We start from the raw sequence: 21,649 nt of genomic DNA, 5'->3' as shown, positions 1-21,649 counted from the left end.
TGGCCTTTTAAGGTCAAATACTCTAAGATGAATCAAGAGTGTTTGAAGGGACAGATCCCATTTAATCTAAATTAGAAGGTGCTGGAAACAGGAATTAGAATTGTAGAAAAGGACTTTTAAGAAATAAACATAATCTTGTACCCACATATTCAAAAATATGTGTCTGGTAGCAATGGGAATGTAGTAATTTTGCATTATTGTGTTTCATAAACTTAAGTGCAAGGCATACTGATAACATATGTATCTTTTGCAAAAGAATGACCAGTTTGCTTATAAAGGTCTTTTGATTTTACAGTTCTTAAACTGAATATTTTTGATTCTATGAATCTCATATTGCCTTATCATTATTGTTAATTCAACAAATATTAATAAGGGCTTAATATATTCAGAGCACTGTTCTAGGCACTTGGTTTAGAATGAATAAAGGTGACATGGTGATTTGCTATGGGGTTTACAGTCTAGTAGGGGCAGAGGTGCAATAGACAAGTAAATAAACTATAAAGAACTTATAAAAAGAAAGAATAAGAGACCTGAGATGTGGTCAGAAAATTAGAGATATTTAATCTAAAATATATAAGATAATAAGAAACTAATCAGGTAAAGAGCCTGGTGGATGGGACAGGGCTGAGGGCTCATTTTAGAGAGAATGACATTGGGGACATTTGTTACATAGCAGTAGATAACTAATACACCATTATGCTCTTCCCACTCAACAAGTGGCCTCCTTTCTGAGATTGTTCAATGATTTATGATTTATAATGGTAATTGTGGAGCTCCCAGACTGGAGAGACCATGATTTACTCCAGGAAATAAAAGTTCATGTGATCGTAGTTCACAAGTGAGGAGAGTGGCATAGGTAAGGTTGGAGGCATAGGTAGAGAGTTATGAGTTTGTTATTGAGATTGTTAAGTGTCATGTTCCTAGATGATTTTTCTGGCAACTGTATGGGGAATGGATTGGAGGGAAAAAATCTGAAAAAGGGACCTGTTGCAGTATTACAGGTGGGTGGAATTTGACACAAAGTGCATGGATTCAAGACACATTTTGGGACCTGTTGCAGTATTACAGGTGGGTGGAATTTGACACAAAGTGCATGGATTCAAGACACATTTTGGAGGTAGGCTCTAGAGGACTTGCTGCTGAATTGCATGTGAATGGAGGTTCAGGGAGAGGGAGAAATTACAGAGAACATCCCAGTTAGTTTCAGGCTTGAGTATCTAGGTAGATGAGATTGCCTGAGAGAGTGATTTGTTTGAAAATTAAGAGTTCTTCCTTAGACATGTGAAGTTTAATATGTATGTATGGCAAGTAGAGCTCTCAAGTTAACAGTTGGATATTTGAATCTGGAGGCATAAATATGAGATTCCTTGGCATTTATATGTATTTTCATATGTTGGGAGTAGATGACTGATTTTCAGGAGAGAGAAGAGATGTCCTTGGGCCCTGAGAAATGACAATATTTAGAAAGCAGGTAGAAGAGAAGGGGTCAGGAAAGGAGAATGAGGGGAAGTGGCTTGAATGGTAGGAGGAAGAGTGTGATGGTGTGGTGTCCTAGGAAGCAAGGGAGGAGAGGATTTTGATAAGGAGAGAGTGATTACCAGATTGAATATGAGATGGAGTAAGATGAGGATAGGAAAATGTCCAGTAGAAATGGCAAAATGTGGTATTTAGTATTAATTGCTAAAAGTAATATCAATGGAATAATAGAGTCAAAACTTAACTACAGAGCTTCCTCAAGAAGACGGGTTTATTTACACCCCAATAAACCCATCATAAGTTGAAAATACTGTAAATCAAAAAAGGATCTAATCTACCTACTGAACATCACAGCTTAGCCCAGCCCACCTAGAATGTACACAGCACACTGACATTAGCCTGCAGTTGGGCAAAATCACCTAACACAAAGCTTATTTTATAATGGAGTGTTGAAACTCTCATGTAATTTATTGAATAATGTACTGAAGGTGAAAAACAGAATGTTTGTGAGGGTACAGCGTGGTTGTAAGTGTACCAGTTGTTCACCCTCATAGTGCTGCAGCTGACAGGAAGCTGCTGCATTGTACTGCATATCACTAGCCTTGGGAAAGATCAAAATTCAAAATTCAAAGTACAGTTTCTACTGAATGCATATCACTTTCACACCATTGTAAAGTTGAAAAATGATAAGTTGAACAATTGTAAGTTAGGGACCGAGTCTAGATGGGTTAAGGCAAAAATGAAACATGGCAAAACAGGGACACCAAGAATCAACATCTGCTTTGAGGGCTTTTGGCCACGAAGGAAATCATAGGCATGCGCTAGCAGCCAGAGGTAGATATGGGGTTAAGAGAGAGTATTTTCAGAGACGTGGTATAAAGGCATATTGATATATTTCTGGGTTTAATATAAAGAGAGGGAGAAATTGAAGACCCAGTAAAATCCTTTAGTATTTAAGAGGAGATGAAGTGTGAAGCACACGTGGAGATCTTGACCATAGATGGGAGCATGGGTGGGAGTCTCCTTGTGGATACAGAAGCTGGTGGGTTGGAGGTTTGGTGGAAGGAGAGACAGGAAATCCTTGCCTGGTAACGTCTATGTTTTTAGTGAAGTCACTGAGAAGGATGATATGGACAGAGGGAAGAAGGAGACCAAGGTAGTGCTGGAGTCTCCAGTAAGTGAGGGGAGAGGCCAGGAGGGCAGTGATGTAAGTAGTAGTGAACTTTACCGGGAACACATTTCTCCTTTTGTAGGTTTTGCTTCCACAATGTGGAGGATAAAATATACTGACTTCTTTTCCATATTTTTCCTTCTGTCTGGCTCTTGGTTTGTTAGTAATATTGGGTGGCTCTTGGGAAATTCCATCAGAGTGGATTTAGAAACATGCGTAGAATTGCTAACAGACGGCACAGAGCAGGAGGCAGCGTACACAGCACCAGGCTGTTTCAATGAAGATTTGGAGGCTCCACCAGAAGGGACATATATGATTTGATTTAATTACCTTGGCAACAAAAGCAGAAACAATTTACCTGAGAAGTTGTCCTGCTTTAAAATCCTGTGCCTTGCTCTCATTGAATAGCAAAAATCTCCTAGACAGATTGAAAAAAATTGCTCAAATATTGTGATATTTAATTTTCCTCTCCTTAAATGGAGAAATGTAAATCAAAGTCCTACCCAAACAGAGTGACTAGGGTTTGGATTTTAACCCATGCAGCCTGAAAAATCATTGTAAATATTTAACAGTTCCCAGATAAGAAGTAGCTTTCAGGGTGGAAGGAGCATAAATGGTACATAGTTATCACTGTTTAATAAAATTCCCCCAAACCTGGTATCTTACACCCATTTATTATTTCACTATTTCTGTGGGCCAGGAGTTCAGAGTGCTTTGCTGGATGGTTCTGGCTCATGGCCTCATGAGGCTGCAATCAACCTTTCAGCTGGGGCTGTAGTCTCATCTGAAAACTCAACTGGGAGAGGGTATGCATCCAAGCCCCACTCATGTGGTCATCAGCAAGGTTCAGTTCCATGACACGTGGACCTCCCCATAGGTAGCTTGAGTGCCATCACGACATCCAGTGAGCTTCCCCCGGAACGAGTGATGAGAAAGAGAGCAGGGGCTACATAAGTTGTAAGTACCAGGAGGCGAGGATTATTGGGAGCCACCATGGAAGCTGGCTACAACAGATGCTATGTTATACCTCCACAATACACAACGCCTTCATCATTTGGTTGTGTGACCTTGGAAAATCTAGTTAACGTTTTTGAGGTGCAATTTCCTCATTTAGATGGTCTCTATTAACCTTCTTTCTCTAAAAGAAATCTTCAGTCTATTCCCCAAATCTTGTTTACCCAGATGGTTAAAAAGTGAAATTGCAGTTCTCACCTACCTTCTTAACTGCTGCGTTTTTCACTGTTGCCATCAGTAACAACTTTGACAAGATTATAGAAGATTTATAAGGGAATATATACTAATCAATCAGCCATAGAGAGGGCTTTCCAAATTTTGTTAAGATATTTTAAAGTAAAAGATTCAAATAGATATTTGAGAATGGTTAAACCACTTGCATCAGTCATAGTCAGGCTACCCATTACCTTTTTTTAAAAAAAAAATAAGAACTTTGTATCTCAATAAATCACATACCATATAATTCACCCATTTAAAGTGTACAACTTAATGGTTTTTAATACATTCACAGAGTTGTGCAATCATCCTCACAATCGATTTTAAAGCATTTCCATCCTCCAAATAGAAACTTCATGACCATTAGCAGTCCTTCCTCACACTCCCCCACCCCCTGCCATAGGCAGCCAATAATCTATTTTCTGTCTGTACAGATTTGCCTGTTCTAGATATTTCTTATAAATTGAATTATACAGTAGGTGCTCTGTGACTAGCTTCTTTCAGTTATCATGTTTTCAAAGTCCATCCATGTTGGAGTATCGATAATTTATTCTTTATATTGCCTAATAATATTCCATTGCATGAAAAAACCACATTTTATTTATCCATTAAACAGTTGATGGACATGTGGGTTGCTTCTACTTTTTGGCTGTTACAAATAATGCTGCTATGAACGTTCACGTACAAATTTTTGTGTGGACATCATATGTTTTCATTTCTGCTGGGTATATACTTAAGAGTGAAATTGCTGTTTCATAGGTAACTCTATGTTTAATATTTTGAGGAACTGCCAAACTATTTTCCAAAGCAGCTGCATCATTTTGCATTCCTCTCAGCAATGTATGAGGGCTCCAATTTCTCTACTTCCTTGCCAAATGTTTGGGTGCGTGCATGTGTGTGTTTGTGTGTGTGTGTGTGTGTGTGTGCGTGTGTGTTTTATTATAGTCAACCTAGTAGGCGTGAAGTGGTATCTCATTGCATTTTCCTAATGGCTAATAATGTTGAGCATCTTTTCACATGCTTGTCAGCCACTTGTATATCTTCTTTGGAGAAATGTTTATTGAAATCCTGTACCCATTTTTAAACTGAGTTATTTGTATTTTTATTGTTAAGTTGTAAGAGTTCTTTATATATCCTGGATACAAGTCCCTTGTAAGACTTGGTGCCTTCTGGTGGTGTAAAACGTGAAGTTAAGGTTCAATATCATGTGCTGTCTAGAACCCTGGAAAAATTAAAAGGGCCTTGAATGCCCTAACTCTGCTCCATGTGTAAGATCCCATAGCCAAATAACCCTTCTTGTCAAATGGACCAAATGTGGTGCCTGCTTATTCTTGAGTAGCAGGTTTCAATTTCCTGCCAACCCATGGAATTATTCAAATAAACCAATCACATCCTTTCTTCGAAACCAGAAAACATCCACCCTCTTGATGGCACAAAGTTAAGCTCCAGAGCTCCTGATGGTTCCCTCTGCTCCTCTGTGCAACGCTGTGTGGGCCTACAGGGCAGGTGTCCTCCTCCCTGGGCTGTGAGTGTATGTGGCTCATCAGCTGCTGTTGATCTCATCTGTTCTGTGTCAGGTGTTGCATGTTCTGCCATCCTCGTAACTCTAGGGTGGGAATCCTTCCCTTACCAACCAGGCAAAGAGGAAGCAATCAAGATATATATATGACTTGTAATTTTTTTTTCTTCTTCTGTGTGTCATCTTTCATTTTCTTTTTTTTAAAATTTATTTTATCCAAGTATAGTTGATTTACAATTTTGTGTTCATTTTTGCTGTACAGCAAAGTGATTCAGTTATGCAATGTATACATTCTTTTTTCATATTCTTTTCCATTATGGTTTATCTCAGGATATTGAATATAGTTCCCTGTGCTATACAGTAAGACCTTGTTGTTTATCCATCCTATATATAATAGTTTACATCTGCTCATCCCAAACTCCCAGTCCTTCCTTCCCCCACCCCCCTCCCCTTTGGCAACCACTAGTCTGTTCTCTATGACTGTGAGTCTGTTTCTCTTTCATAGATAAGTTCATTTGTGTCATACTTTACATTCCATGTATAAGTGATATCATATGATATTTGTCTATGTCTGACTTACTTCACTCACTATGATAATCTCTAGGTGCATCCATGTTGCTTCAATGGCATTATTTCATTCTTTCTTATGGTTGAGTAGTATTCCATGGTATGTATGTGTATATATATATATATATATATATATATATATATATATATATATATATATATATACATACCACATCTTCTTTATCCATTCATCTGTTGATGGACTTTTAGGTTGCTTCCATGTCCTGGTTATTGTGAATAGTGCTACAATGAATATTGGGGTGCACGTATCTTTTTGAATTAGTTTTGTCTGAATATATGCCCAGGAGTGAGATTGCTGGATCATATGGTAGTTCTATTTTTAGTTTTTTAAGGAACCTCCACACTGTTTTCCATAGTGGCTGCACCAATTCACATTCCCACCAGCAGTGTAAGAGGGTTCCCTTTTCTCCACACCCTCTACAGTATTTGTTATTTGTAGACTTTTTAATGATGGCCATTTTGATGGGTGTGAGACGATACTTCATTGCAGTTTTGATTTGCATTTCTCTAATAATTAGCAACGCTGAGCATCATTTAATTTTCACTTTCTTTATGGTATGACTTGAAGGACAAAAGTTTTTAATTTGATGAAATCCTATTTATTGTTTTGTGGGTTTTTTGGGTACTTATGCTTTTGGTGCTATATCCAAGAAGGCTTTGCTTAACCCAAGGTCACAAAGATTTGCTCCTTTGTTTTCTTCAAGAGTTTTATGGTTTTAGCTCTTACATTTAGACCTATGCTCCACTTGGAGTAAAGGTTTGCCTGTGGAGTAAGGAACGATTCCAGCTTCATTCTTTTGCACGTGGATGTTCAGTTGTTCAGCACCATTTGCTGAAAAGAGTATTTTTCCCGATTGAATTATCTTGGTACCCCTGTCAAAATTGCCCATTACCTTCTGAATTTTTTTTTCTGTATTTGGAGAAGTTTCTATTTTTGAGTCCCACTTCCATAGTGTAGAGTCAAACTTCAAGTTTACAGCCTCTTTTGCAGGTAAAGTGTAGCATGTGTCCTAGGATTCAGCCATCAGAAATACCTATGAGAGAAGCTGATCCAGAGGGAGCAGTGTGAACACACAGGCCCAGGTGCAGCTTCTCGCTGGCTGGTGCAGAGGTGGCAGTGGCCACAGCAGGTTCCTCTAGTCTTTGGTAGGACCATAGTAGTAGGCCATCTGCACCATGGTTTTTGACATTGTGCCCAAGCTTCTCCTTGGGCCTTGGTTTCAAGGCCTCCCAACCAATACTTCTGTGGATTATCACAACGTTTTTGCTTTAGCAGCCAGTGTCGACTTCTGTTGCTTACAACCAAGAGTCTGACTGATACACATGGTAAGGAGAGATAAAGTAGAGTTCCGGGGAAATAACTGCACTTTAATTTTGCATAGAACATGGATCTGACAATTCCTACTGGCTTTTGAGATGAAGCTGTAGAGGACATTCTTACAAACAGTAGAATCTGTTTTAAGCCCATCAGGTGCAAGTCTGGGTATTCTGTCCACTGCTAAGGTAAAGACAAGCAGTGGACTCCCCGATCCAAAGTTGCACAGACACTTTATATGCTCATCTCTGACCAGCTCTTCTCCATTCTTCTCCTGCCCCTGATTCTTAGCTCCATCCCATAGTCAGGCCTGCAGGATGTTCTTGGACCTATTTGCATGTTGGTCTTGCATCTCATCCTTGAGGAATGGGATGTGCTGAACATCTCTGACTTATCACATCTGAATTAGCCTGTTGATTTGCTCCTTAGGACCTAATCCCTGGCTCCAGGTAGCCTGGCAGGTGAAAGGTCGCACCAGCTCAATATATCTTACTCTAGTTCTCTGGATTCGGAGCAGGCCAGTTGCCACATGAAGTAGAGACAAATTCTATCTCATGGGAACCATGACCTGGAGGAGGGGGACACCCATGTTTGGGGAGTGATGGCAACTCTAATGAGAGGGGATGACAGAGCATCTGTAAATCACTTACAGATCCCTTTCTTACATTCTCCCTGAGGGGGACCCCAATTCTACTCCAACTCCTCTCTCCTGGAAAAATTATTATGTAAACTAGACAAATGGTTTTACTTTTCCATGGAGATACAAATCCTTAAGAAGCAAAGCCCACCACCTGTTAATGAGTTCAAAGTTTTGTCTTTCTAAATGTCCTATCTGTGAGGAGATTAGACTAAATATATGTCACCAGAATCCTCTATCCTCTAGAAATTCCATATTTCCTATTTCTCTTCACCACAAAATTCACACTTCAGGGCTTTGGAACCACTTATATTGACAACCTTAAGAGCTACAAAAAATGGTCTGGGGATGAGTTGGGGTGGAGTGGGGATGGAGGAGGAGAGAGGTTACTCCAAGGATCTCATGAGGCTGCCAGCATTGCCCCCTTTAGCTACCATAGTGGTTGCTGGGTAATGCAGTCCTGATGGTTCCTAATATGGAGATGTATTACATATTCTCTGTCTATCCTGGAGAATTGAATTCTACTGTCATTTTCTTTTCACCTCATAGACGATCAGCTTAAATCTTTGCCTATGTTGTTAAAAACTAGAATCAGTGTGAACAGTGTCATTGGGGAAAGTTAGACATTTTTGAGAGCATGAACCAAGAAAAATAGATTGGTAAAAGTAATGTGAAATGGTCTCTATCAAAGTCATTATGTTTGATTGTTTTTTCTAAGGCATTAACCTCAGAGGTGTCTTCGAGAGATGCTTTCAAGATACAGCGCTCTTATAAAAGACAGCAAAGTCAGTGGGCTAAAAAATAGACTCAGACCTGGAGGACCCAATCTGAAATTCCATTTTCCTACTGAATCTCTGAGGTACAATGGGCAAGTCACTCAGGCCATCACTGCTTCAGTTTTGCTACCTGTAAATGGGAACAATAGTTTTTATATAGTTTAAGAGCTGATTATTTCTTCATATTACAGAAGCATTATACATTTATTCAGGGAAAAATGCAGATGGGCAAGAAGAATGCAAAATACATCCTCAAGCCTCCTTTATCAGCCCAGAGGAAATCATTACTTCTCTTTGGTGCGTATCCTTTGTAATCTCCAGGTTATCTTCTTTGCATCCTAAGTTTTGGGAGCCATTCTTTATCAATGACTGATGAGCATTGAAAATTCAATCAAATTTCACCTCATTTAAATCTGTCACCCTTCTCTTTCTTGTTGAAGTAAGGTAAGGTCAATAATACCAAACGATCAATAAAATCGGTGTAAGAAATAGTCTTCATGTTACATCACAAAATTGTGAATTTGTACCACAAGAAGTAGGTAAAATTTCAAACATGGATACATATGCCCAGGGCAACCATATTGGCAAACACTGATCTCGTGGAACCTTGTGGACTCTATACAATTGGTTCTCAGTCAACAGTTGGGGGGAGAGTAATGCTTCTTAATGGGACAACACAGGGATGAATACAGCAAACTCCTTTGCTGATGGAAAAACCCTCCTAAGGTGGGTTCAAGGATTCAGAAAGACCCTGACCCCTGTGTGATGTTGCATAATCCAGCCCGTGATGACCGCACTGACCCAGTGACCACACTGGGCTGGTCAGTTCATTTAAGCCTTTGTTGCTCTCATGAAATGGTGCATCTCCCAACATGCCCAGGGACCTTGAGGGCCTCTCTGAGTTTGTTGTTTGTTTGTAAGGGTCTTTATGGAGAAGCAAGTGGGGTCCTCCAATATTATTACCTCAGAGTGCAGAGGGGGAGACTGAGGTCTGGATTTCTGAGATGGCCTCTCAGTTACATGGACGGCTCATGGATTGGGAACCATTTGCCGAGGAAGAGGCCTGGGAGGGAAATTTTACACAGAACACCTTGTACATTTGAGTTTTATACCATGTACAAATATTATCTATTCTAAAATCAAATGAAATTTAACATTTAAAAAAATTTAAAAAGACAAATGACAGTAAAATAAAATCTGGCATTTCAGGTGGCAGTTAAATTGCTATACAACATTTTAAAATCCTGAATGCAATTTAGTTCTCTTGGAAGGATCAAAGGAATATGACAAAATATTCACTTGTGAAAAATTCTACTTCCTACGATATCTTGGATTAATGAAACAAATGTAGAGATGTTGCTTTTAGAGCAGACTGTGTTCCAGTTTGGTGCTATGGCCACAGGACTCAAACCACCCTAAGCCCACCAAGGAATACAGAAGGATATTCCCCAACTCAGCTATGAACTAAGCCTTACTCCACTGAGTGAAATGTGTTCCATGTTATCTTCTCCACAACAGAGAAGCTTTAATAATGTTGAACATGTTTTGTTATTTTTAAACTTTATAATGAGTTTTTAGGCCAATAAACAATTTTTGAGACTCTCCGAGAGACGGTGTTTGTCTCTTGGTTCATTAGGCTATGCACAATAGTATTTGGAACGTCACTTACTACACTAGTAGGTTATTTATGTAATCTGTCCATATGATTTGAATACATGTAGCTAGTGGTACTAGATTAGAGCCTGTAATTCTTCTCCACAGTCGATTACACCATGACTTAACAAGGCATTAATGTGACTGCGCTGAAATAGTCCATGTTCACCCCATGACCTATATTTATTTTCCCAATATCTTGCATTTTACGTTTAATTTGGGCAAGGAACGAGCTTGCCTGTAGAAAACACACTTAACATAGACTGTATTCTGATAACTTTTCTTTGTTTAGAAATTTCTTTTATGGTTCTGGGCAAGTAAATGTTTTGAATTTTCTACCTACCTATCAATTATTGCAATATCGTGAGGATTATCCAGAAGTTAATAACTGAAAGGAAATACCAAGTGAAATTGTTTCCATGTTAATAACACAAGGCCAGATGTAAGCATACATTTGTTGTGTATCCTTTTGCATCCACATGCCTTTGCAATACTAAACTTGGTTTTGTGTATTTCTGAAATCTTTTTTTAGCTTCCCTTTTCATGGTCACTATGCCCTCTTGCTCAAACACTCCATCTCTTTCTCTGTGTTCTTGCATTTCCTTCTATTCTCTGGGCCAACGAGATCACCTGCAGGCTTGTAAACTGATATTCCTGGTTCAATCTCACTATAATTAGAGGAAACAGTTTTCAACAGTCTGGATTTCTGCTTTTCTCTCCAAACTGTATGAGGTTGATTAAATTATACACTTGACATCTATGTTCTTAAAACAGAAGCTCATCTAATGGAATGTGGCAATCAAGTAAAATTTCCCCCTTACTTAATTTTTCTCTGATCTGTTTTTATCATGAACAATGGCAAGCACACTGTAAAAATACATGAAGCATAAATGTACAGCTTAATAAATTATTATAAGGCAAAGAATACTGAACCATCACCCAGATAGACAGGACATTGCCAGTACCCAAGAATGCCCTCCCTTCCCACAAATTAACCACTCTCCTAACTTTCATGCCAATTTCTTCCTTCCTTTTCTCTATAATTTCACCACCTATGTATGCATTCCCTCAAACTGTAGTTTAGTTTTGTCTCTTTTTATATCAATGTAGTTTGTAAGCATTTGGGTCTGGCTTTGCATGGGTCAGATTCCTGGCAGGAAACAACATATCCAAAAGGAGGATTTAGAAGAGTTTGATAAAGAGACTATATACAAGGTTTGTGCATGATTAAAGGAAATCAGCAAGGTGGGGGTTGCAGCATCGATACCAACAATGGGGGAGTGGGGAGACTTCCCGACCCACTGGTCTGAGGGGCCAGCAGTCACAGGGACCCTGAGCCCTGTCGCTGTGTTGAACTGCTCTGCAGCAAACATGGTACCGGCCACCCACGCCTTCCACGCCCGGGCATAGGGAGACAAAGGAACGGACATCCTCTCCTCTGTCCTCCTGCCCTGTCTCCTGCTTCTTATAGGTGGGATACGACCGGAAGCCAGAGAACAAGAGATCCTTTTGGAGAAATCTGTGCTGGTCAGGCTCCCAGCACAGAGATGAGCAGAGAGGGGTGGAGATTGGATCTTCGGGGCAAGTGAAGCGTGTCCAGAACAGTCTTCTTTTGCTTGACATTATTTTGAGAGATTTATTCACATTGTGTTATGTAGCTGTGTTTTGTTTATTTTTCACTGCTGTGTACTGCTCTATTGTGTAAGTTTATCGTTATTTATCCTTTTACTGTTGGACATTTGGGCTGGACCATGTCTTTGGCCATCATAACTGATGTCTGTCTACTGAGGCACACATGTATGTTTTCTATTGTTAGAAATCATAGAATATATCCAGAAGCAGAATTGCTGGGAAATGTGGCATGGATATATTCAGCTTCAGGAAATAATGATGAAAGGTTTTCTAGAGTTGTTGCACTGATTTATACTCCCACCAGCAGTTCATGAGATAGAGTTGCAAATCTTAGGTAATGTCAATCTTTTAAATTTTAGCCAACTGTGTGTGGTGTAGTGTTATTCAATTTGGATTTCTTTCATCAGTAATGAGGCCACCCACTGTACATATTCATTGACTCTTTGGGTAGCTTTATGTTCTAGTTTCTTGTTCATTTTTCTTTTCTTTCTTTTGTTCTTTTTTTTTCTTTTTTAAAAAAACAATACTTCTGTCATTCTCTTTCTCTTTGATGATTAATACAAAGACATTTCTGCCTGAAAGTTTTCTAATATGCATATTTTTACCTACTAATATGGAACTCCACTCAGCATAATTTCTATATATGTGTTAAAAATTTTGTTCAGATATTCATTTTCCTCTTAGAAATACTGCAATATGTTTCCTTTAAGCTTTAGCAGTCTGTTTGCTTTTAAAATATTTTATGACTTTCCCCTTTTACTTCTTGAAGTTTGGATATTGTCCTTTTTTCTACTGCATTACGTATTGTCTGTCTTTTCCTTATTTTTATATAATATTCCTTATTACAATCATATATACATATCTATCTATCTATCTATGTATATATAAAATGTCTTCCTACTTTATGGTTTGTTTTTTTCCCTGTCTTAATCATGTATTTTTATGGCTAGAAGCTTTAAAATTTACTACAGTCTAATTTATCAATATTTTCTTTTGTAGTTAGTGCCTATATGTTCTATATAAAAATAATTCCCTCTTTATTTAGATTTTTTCCCAATGTCTCTTAATAGTGTTTTATAGTTTTCTGTGTAGAAGACTTGCATAACTTTCATTAGCTTTATTCCTAGGTATTTTATATTTTTGACACTATTGCAAATAGTATCTTTTTAAAACTTCATTTTCTAATTGTTTTGTTACAGAGAGGCAAAATTAATTTTTGTATATTGATTTTGTATTACATAGCAACTTGCTTTCCAACCACAAAAACAGAAACTATTCTAAGTATTTTATATGGAGAGAACTTAATATAAGAGATTTTTAACAGGTGAAAGAGGAATTGAAAATTGAAAGAGGAGAGGTAATGGGGCACCCAAATCATTAAAAAAAAAAAGGTAAGTTGCTTCCATTTCTAAACTGGAGTAATAAAAAAAGAAGGTAGCATTACTGAAGCCCAGAGACCAGCATCACTCAGCAAAAGTGGAACCAGAGACAGCCGTGCTGCAGGAGCTAGAAAGAATCAGTAGTTCCCTGAAATGCCACAGGAAGCAGAGAGAAAAACACCCTGGATCCACTCCTATCCCCACTACTATTCAGCCAGGCCCTTCCATTGGCTGAATGAGGGTAGATAGAAGCCAGGGGGCAAAAGTGATTGCAAAAAGTTGTTCCCTTCAATACAGTACAGGACAAGGGAGAAATGGAATAGATGGGAGATGAATAGATAACTGACCAGCTTATGTGTTACTTATTCTGATAATTTCTCTCTCTCTCTCTCCTTGAATACACACAATCATATCTTCCACAAATGAGACAGTTGTATTACCTCCTTTTCAATCCTTAGAATGTCTATTTATTTTTCTTGCCTTATTGCACTACCAGATGTGGGTGGATTTTTAGGCTCAGAGACCATCAAGTTGTCCTCATTTTCTGGGTCTATCTGCAGTTTCTTCCTGGGCATGGCAAGCCCATCTGCTAGGACTAACTGCCTACCTCAATTTTAGAATCAAAGGTTCATGGCATTTCAAAGCTGGAAAGGATATAAGAAGTCATCTTGTCCAGGTATTGGCAAACTACAACCCTACAGCCCTTGGGCCAAATTTGGCCTGCTACTTGTTTTGTAAATAAAGTTTTATTGGAACATAGCCACACTTTGATTATGTATATCTGTGGCTGCTTTTGTGCTACAATGGCACAGTTGAGTAGTTGGACAAAGACCATGTGGCCCTCAAAGTCCCAAATATTTATTATTTTGACTCTTTACAGAATAAGTCTGTAGACTCCTGATCTAGTCCATCCTCTTCATTTGAGAGATGAGGAAATTGGTTACCACCCATGGTCACGCAGCTGTTAATAGGGGAGTATGGATTAGATCACAGACCTCCAGACTCTTAGACTAGTGTTGTTTTCGCTGCGCCATATAATTAAAAGCTTCTCTGGATCCAACATGAAAGTCTGTGTTGTAAGATGGGGCAGGATGGAGGTTCTAACATGGTGATGGCCCGTGGCCTGGCCAGTCAGATGAGAGGACAGCACAGACTCAGTGGGTGTGACCCTCCCATCTGTCTGCTTCTCTGTCTCTCATGGATAAGACCCTGGTAATAACAGCTGTCTTTTGCCCTTGAGCAATAAAAACAGGGAAAAATGTAAAGAATGAGCCTCTTCTCCTCTTGTCCAAAACCCTCTCCCCCACATGCAGTACCACGATGATTTTAGTACGCTTACTGAAAGTCCTAGACAATTTAAATTTGTTAATTTCAACTTGGAAGTATTGTGAATGTTACTGTTTCCTTGAAAGTTAAGATTTGCAAAGGACCTTGAATTGTTATTTACTCTCCTTGTTGCCATTATTCACAGCTCCCTAGACATAGAAAACATTCAATTAAATTTTCAAGCAGTGCTGTTCGGTGATGGATACAGGGAGAATTTATGTTGGAAAAGGAATGCCCTCACATTTACTTTTCTCAATTTCGAGGCCTCAGCTTTCTTCTATTTGAAAAGGCATAATTATTAAAGAACGTGTTAAATTATTTTACATTTCTTTCTTTCTCATGTCCTTAATCTCTCACATCCTCACTGTTTCTAATAAAACACAGGAGACTTCAGATGGAAAGACTGATTCTGGGCTTCAAGTTTGTCCTTGTCCTCTGTTGTTTACCACTGCATTTTTTGGGGTTTAAATACCAATTATCAAAAAAGAGTATTTACTTAACTAGATATCCCAGAGAGAGGACCTTACCATAAGAGCGATAAAGAACTTAATTTGGTTTCTATTAACCTAAACTTATTCTTTTTTTACTCTCTGTAGGAGAATTCTCTTTGTTAAAGTTCACTTCAAGTCCTTCCTACTTTGATATTTTGCAAAGCTATGACTTCAGCTGGAAAATTTTAGAACCCAAATTTTGGATTTAATTTAAAAAATTATTTATAGAGTTAAGGGAATGGTTGTTTTCTTACTATACAGGAGCACTTTCTTTCAGCTTTGATCTCGTATCCTTTTCCCCTGGACAAACCATGGGGAGGTGTCTTAGTAACATGGAGGCAGGTATGGACTGACACTGCATCATTTCACAGGACTCCAGTCACCTGGCTTCATCGTCCTCTGAACCATTTTCCTCAGTTATTTATATCTCTTGAGGAAGATTTGCCATGTTATGGTTTTCTAAGCTCTGGAGCGAGCAGTTCTATTGATACATTTTTTTTCTTTTATTATTATTATTTTTTAACATCTTTATTGGAGTATGATTGCTTTACAATGGTGTGTTAGTTTCTGCTGTATAACAAAGTGAATCAGCTATACATAAACCTATATCCCCATATCTCCTCCCTCTTGAGTCTCCCTCCCACCCTCCCTATCTCACCCCTCTAGGTGGTCACAAAGCACCAAGCTGATCTCCCTGTGCTATGCGGCTGTTTCCCACTAGTTATCTGTTTTACATTTGGTAGTGTATATATGTCCATGCCACTCTCTCACTTTGTCCCAGCTTACCCTTCCCCCTCCCCTTGTCCTCAAGTCCATTCTCTACATCTGCGTCTTTATTCCTGTCCTGCCCCTAGGTTCTTTGTGTATGATTTTTCATGATGCCACGGTTCCAAAAAGGCTGGATGCTTTGCCTCAAAAGTGGAGATGGGGGAACAGGTAATATTAAGTTGAGCATGAAAACTAGCATCCTCTTTTCCCTCTTTGACATGGGTTCCAAGAGCCAACAACCTGAACATTTGATTCCCTGTTGACTGTGTAATGGAAAAGTCATAGGTTTTGCCCACCTATTACTAAAATGAGACCAGTTACAGTAATACCTAAATTTCTATCTCTTAAGGTTCCCACTCCTTGACCAAAGACAATTTAGTTGGTTTTTCCCCCCATAGCTCCTCCTTGTCAGTTTCTGAGAATCCTCAGTGACTTGTATGTCTTAGTTCTGGCTGTCTCCCACAGTTGTGTCGGCATAGGAAGGGTGTCACAGCATCACCTCTGCAGAACTCACAGGTACCCTTAGCCCTATAGCCCTGCCTCACTCAGAGGTTCCCTTTCTTCCCAGCACAGGTTCTGCTGGTCAGTTAATCACTGGTGAAGCCAGCTTCAAAGAACCCAATGCCATTTGCCACTCTGCTGCAGGACTGGGGTACTTGCAGTGATCAAAGTGGACCATGTGAAGGGAAAAGGACAGGTTCCTTTTATGCTGTGCACCCACACCAGTGGCCCCCACCCCTCCACCCCCAGTATTACAGTTCTCCCAACCTGCTTGATCCAGCAATTCGATTTGAGGCAAGCAGCTCTAATTAAGATCTTGCTGCCTTTATGGAAGATTTCAGCCAATTTGTCTACAAGATCATGATGTTATGAGTTGAGAGAACATTCCTTCTCTCTGAATGATGTTTGGTCAGAGCCTATAAGTGTCAGAGTTCTCAATGGTATAGCTCTTTCCATTCATAAGCTGCCACCCTTCCACCCTGCCATTCTCAGTGCCCCTCCCCATCTAGGGGGTTCACATGTATCCAGAGCTGTTGGACAGAAGCAAGTACAAAAATTAGTTATGTCAGACGTGTACCCAGGTGAAGCCTGGGCATGGGCTTGGCCAGGAGGCAGGGCTAGGACCTCTGACTCAGAGGGAAGCAAATACTTTAAAAGATGCTACCTTTTTTTGTTTGTTTCTTTTAATTTTATTGAAGTATAGTTGATTTGCAATGTTGTGTTAATTTCTTCTATACAGCAAAGTGACTCAGTTATATATATATAATCTTTTTTATATTCTTTTCCATTACAGTTTGTCACAGGATACTGAATATAGTTCCCTGTGTTATACATTAGGAACTTGTTGTTTATCCATCCTATATATAATAGTTTGTCTCTGTTAATCCCAAACTCGGCAGATGAATGGATAAAGAAGATGTGGTGTATATATATACAATGGAATATCATTCAGTCATCAAAAAGAATGAAATAATGCTATTTGCAGCAACATGGATGGACCTAGAGATTATCATACTAAGTCAGAAAGAGAAAGACAAATATCATAACATATCACTTATATGTGGAATCTAAAATATACAAAATCAATATACAAATCAATATATCAATATATCAATATATTTATGAAACAAAAAGACTCACAGATATAGAAAACAGACTTAATATGGCCAAGGGGGTGCGGGGATAAGAGAGGGAAGTAATGGGAGTTTAAGATGCTACCTTTGATTGCCTTCTCTTCGTATCTTATGATCCTGTATTTCTATTGATTCCTTCATCACCATCTTGGAAAGGAGTACATCATATGTTACCTTGAAAAATAGTGTCGCTTTTAGAGAATGTGCCTAGAGGACAACTGTTGCCCTTTCTCACCAGTTACCTTCTTAACTACTTCACTGTATTCAGAACAATGTCCCCTCTATTCATCAGATTTGATGCTGAGTCTGACTTTTAGACCAATTCCTTATTCCTTTATGACCAGCGGTTCTGAATTTTTAGTGCCATGGACCTCTTTGGCAGTCGGAAGCCTGTGGACTTTTCTTAGGGTAATGTATTATGTATTTAAATGCATAACATTAAATACATAGCATTATAAAGAGCCTAATTGTAATGAAATGCAGTTAACCAAATTTTTTAAAAATTTCCTGCCTCTTTTTTTTACACATTTAATAACAAGGTCCAGTGATGAGTCTAATAACCAATTTTGAAATGACAATAAAATATTTTGAACTAATAGTAATAACTGTAATATGATATGAAAATATCTGTGTTTTCTGTTGGTAACAAAGTCATGGGTACTGTTAACACTGCTCTGGTTTGTAATAGAAGGAAATGCTGTGTTGCAGTTAAAGATTAATGAAAATATAGATGCATTTTTTTTCTATTCAAGTTCACAGACTTGGGGTTTATAGATCCCTGGTTAATGTGTGAGCTCTGGGCAGGGTTCCCCAGGCTCTTTCTGTGGTTTGGTCTTGGTCAAGGTCACTGCAGTCCATTTAACATGCTGTGGTATCTTTGGCCCTTGCAGGGAATCAGAGTTTCTGGCTCCCTGGTTCAAGCAGAATTTTTAGGAAATTAAAAGATACTAATTGATACCTAGAAAGGGGTGCTGCTTGGCTACCTAGCTGAGAAGAACCCAGACCTCAAGGACAGATGGGCCTGGAGCAAGTTGGGAGCAGGGCTGTCCAACTCTTCTCTCTCTGGCAGCATCTTAACCCAGCTGTGGCCCCTGGGAGGATTTCAGGCCTCCTGGTGGGTATCTCAGGTCTGTAGGGTGGACAGAGACCGTTCCAGCTCCCTTTTGCAACCCCTGCATCCCAGCAAATCTGGGTCTATTGTTGTTTTCTCATGTCTCCTTGTGCCTTCCCACTTCTGTGCCTTGTTGTGTATGTGTCCCTCCTCCTGAAGGGACCTCCCTCCCATCATGCTCTGTCAGAGGAGCTGGCATCTGGTGGGACTGTGGGTGATTTGCTTTATTCTTTCACTTGATTAAAATATCCCCCTAGAATGGCTACTGTTTATGTTGTGAGTGTACACTAATCCTATGGGAAAATATGTAATATTTATTTTAGACTATTTACCAATCTTTTCAGGCCCCATTCAAATCCATCTACCTCCTTGACACCTCCTCTGATATTTTTCAGCCCCAGAGGACTCCTGACCTGGGTTCTCAGGCCTCCACTGTGCTCATCACATTCCATGTTGAATAGATGGCTTCTCTTGTCTCTTCTTCCAGATCGTAAGTCCTTTGAAGAGAGTGCTTATGTGTCTATTTATTGACATATTCTCCCCAGTACTCAGCCCAGTATCTTGCATGTATATCCTATTTTATCATATTCTCATTAGTTAATTACTTAATATGCCACATGGCAAGCACTTAAGAAAAACATTTGTGGCAACATTTTGACTGTAAATGATGATTGATAACACTTTGGTTGAATTAATATACATTTTTCTTGAAAAAAGTCTCTCTTCACTGTAATAAGAGCTATCTATTGGGAGGGAGATTTCTACCCATCTTTCTGCATCAAACTGGCCTCAGCCTAGACGTCTCCTGACTTTATACAACCAAAGGAGAGTTTTTTGTTAATCAAATTGGTCAGGCCATTTGTTGGGCTACATGTTAGGAAGGAAGGCACCTTCTCTCTGCGTGCAGGTAAGGCTGTCATCCATCCCTGCTCTGGGGACTCCAACCGTCCTAGACCATGGTGGGGACGTGTGAGGTGGGGGGGGGGGGAAACTAGGAGCTCTCTTGGGTCTTTGAGCCTAAACTGTGTTTTCCCATCTAACTTTTACCAAAAAGTCATTGCACTGGGGCTATTGGATGTCTTCCCAGCTATTATTTAGGTTTTACTTTTATTCCCTGTTGTCTGTTTTGCACATAACTCACTTAGTCCAGATTTTCTCAGGGAGGTTGGGTGAACAAGGCAGGAACTGGTTATTTCTGGGTCTCTGTCAATGATGCCATCAGAATTTTGCCAAAATCTCACCTCTAACTTAAACATCACAGAGGATAGCTACAAAAGGAAGTTGACCTCATCCTGTTTATTACACAGGTAGCTGTGTTTTCTGTTTAATTTGGATTTTAGAACATCATGAAAAATCACTCAATTTCATAATATGGATGGTAGGAAGTACTGTTTGCAGGCTCTAGACCCTCATGGCAGGTTTGGGCAGGATTTGGAGATTTGTGAAGTGGAAGGAGATCCAGATGACATAGGCTTTTCATGGTGGCATTTCTCCCTGTGTCAGTAATGAGGAGAGCAGATGGGCTTACCAGGGTGGGCTTGCTCTCCCCGACGAGCTGATGAGAAAAATCCTGGAGCTGAGCTGCAGGTTCCATATCCAGCTCCACAGCTGGCAGCCGTGGGATTGCTGTGGCATTTCTAGGTGACTCACTCTCAGTGTACTTTGGTTATGTGTTATTTATCAGCTTATATTTCCTTTTGCTAGAGCTGTGACCTGGTTTTATAGCTTATCCCACTGTGATATAAATGATATGGATGAAAATCCATCAACATCACAGAAAAAAATGTATGTACAGAGTATCCATGGCATGGTTCTGTAATATCACAAATGTTTAGAACTTAAACTTTTTACACAATAAACCATATTTTGGGTTCCCCCCCACCCACTTTGGAACATTGTCCCTTCAGCAGTAGGTATTAGTCATGGAATCTGGGGACTAGGTTAACCAGCTGGCAATATCTAGGAATTAACTCAGCAGTTTTTCAAGTGAAAGTTTCTTAGAATTTCTTAAATATTTTATAAGCCAATGTTTTGGTAGGAATCAGGTGAAACAGAAAGGAGATTGTGGTCAGTAGAAAATGAGACATTGATCTCCAAGGACATAATTTTCTTCACCTGTAATAACTTGTTTAAAAGTCACAGAGCTTTTAAATCAGCTCATGGGCCTTAACTACTCCTAGGGGAAAATATTTTGTTGAATTTCTCTTCTTGTCCTTTTCTTCTTCAATGTGAAATTGTAAGTGTATTTCAGAATAGGGGTGAAACTAGAGGACCAAATAGAGTTCTAGAAATAAACAGCCTTGGTCCTGTAAGCTATTTGTCCATATGGAAATGGCTAAGAGGGAAAATAATGCACTTCCACACTGGGGTCTACAGAAAGTTAGCCAGAGAGCTCCGGACTTCTAATTGCCTTTTTGTGTGTCTCCTGCTGGATATCTCAAAGGCAGCCAGAAACCAGAGTTGGGGTCTCCTGTCTCAAACTGAGTCATCTTTTTATATTCTTTACCCCAGTGAGTGGTAAGACCAGTGTCTTTTCTCCTCATGCTTTTCCTTTCCTATCATTTAAAAAAGGTGGGACTTGTCACACAGTGAGAGTCTCAGTGTGACTCCAAGCCTCAGGGATCCTGGCTGGGCCTGAAGCAGAGTGGCTGGGGTCTAAGGCTGGTCTTTGGAAATGGCTTCAGCCAGTTGCAGAGGGAGGAGCTGAGGAGGGGAAAGGTTCTGAGGACCAGGAGAGAGGAAGGGAGGCGAGAAACCTGTGAGGATCTCTGCAGGAGACCTGGGTGGCACTTCCAGGCTGCGTCCCTAGGCGGTGATGTCCCTCAGGGGAAAGACTTCATGTCCCTAGGGAGGTTGGATTTAGCCCCATCAGAGATGCCTTTGAGATGGAAGTAGTAACACTGTAGGAGCCAAAAGGATGAAGAGGAACAGGACCATGGACAG

The 21,649-nt window shown here is 39.6% G+C and overlaps 2 long non-coding RNA genes across 5 annotated transcripts in view; one reads left to right on the top strand and one right to left on the bottom strand.

Annotated features, from left to right (window-relative positions):
- The window catches only part of LOC309608005, a 702,496-nt gene that overhangs the window by 442,387 nt on the left and 238,460 nt on the right, over positions 1 to 21,649 (bottom strand). The gene's annotated exons all lie outside the window — the stretch shown is intronic.
- LOC309608003 overlaps positions 17,578 to 21,649 on the top strand; it is a 90,947-nt gene continuing 86,875 nt past the window's right edge. For all 4 annotated transcript variants that reach the window (XR_014232605.1, XR_014232606.1, XR_014232607.1 and 1 more), the window contains exon 1: positions 17,578 to 19,196. This is a non-coding gene — a long non-coding RNA (uncharacterized lncRNA). The remainder of the gene's footprint in view (positions 19,197 to 21,649) is intronic.

The sequence above is a fragment of the Balaenoptera borealis genome (assembly GCF_965194805.1).
Source record: "Balaenoptera borealis genome assembly, chromosome: 12".
Lineage (NCBI taxonomy): Eukaryota > Metazoa > Chordata > Mammalia > Artiodactyla > Balaenopteridae > Balaenoptera > Balaenoptera borealis.
The sequence above is the reverse complement of the archived record's forward strand: the minus strand, read 5'-3'. Positions and strand labels throughout refer to the sequence as shown.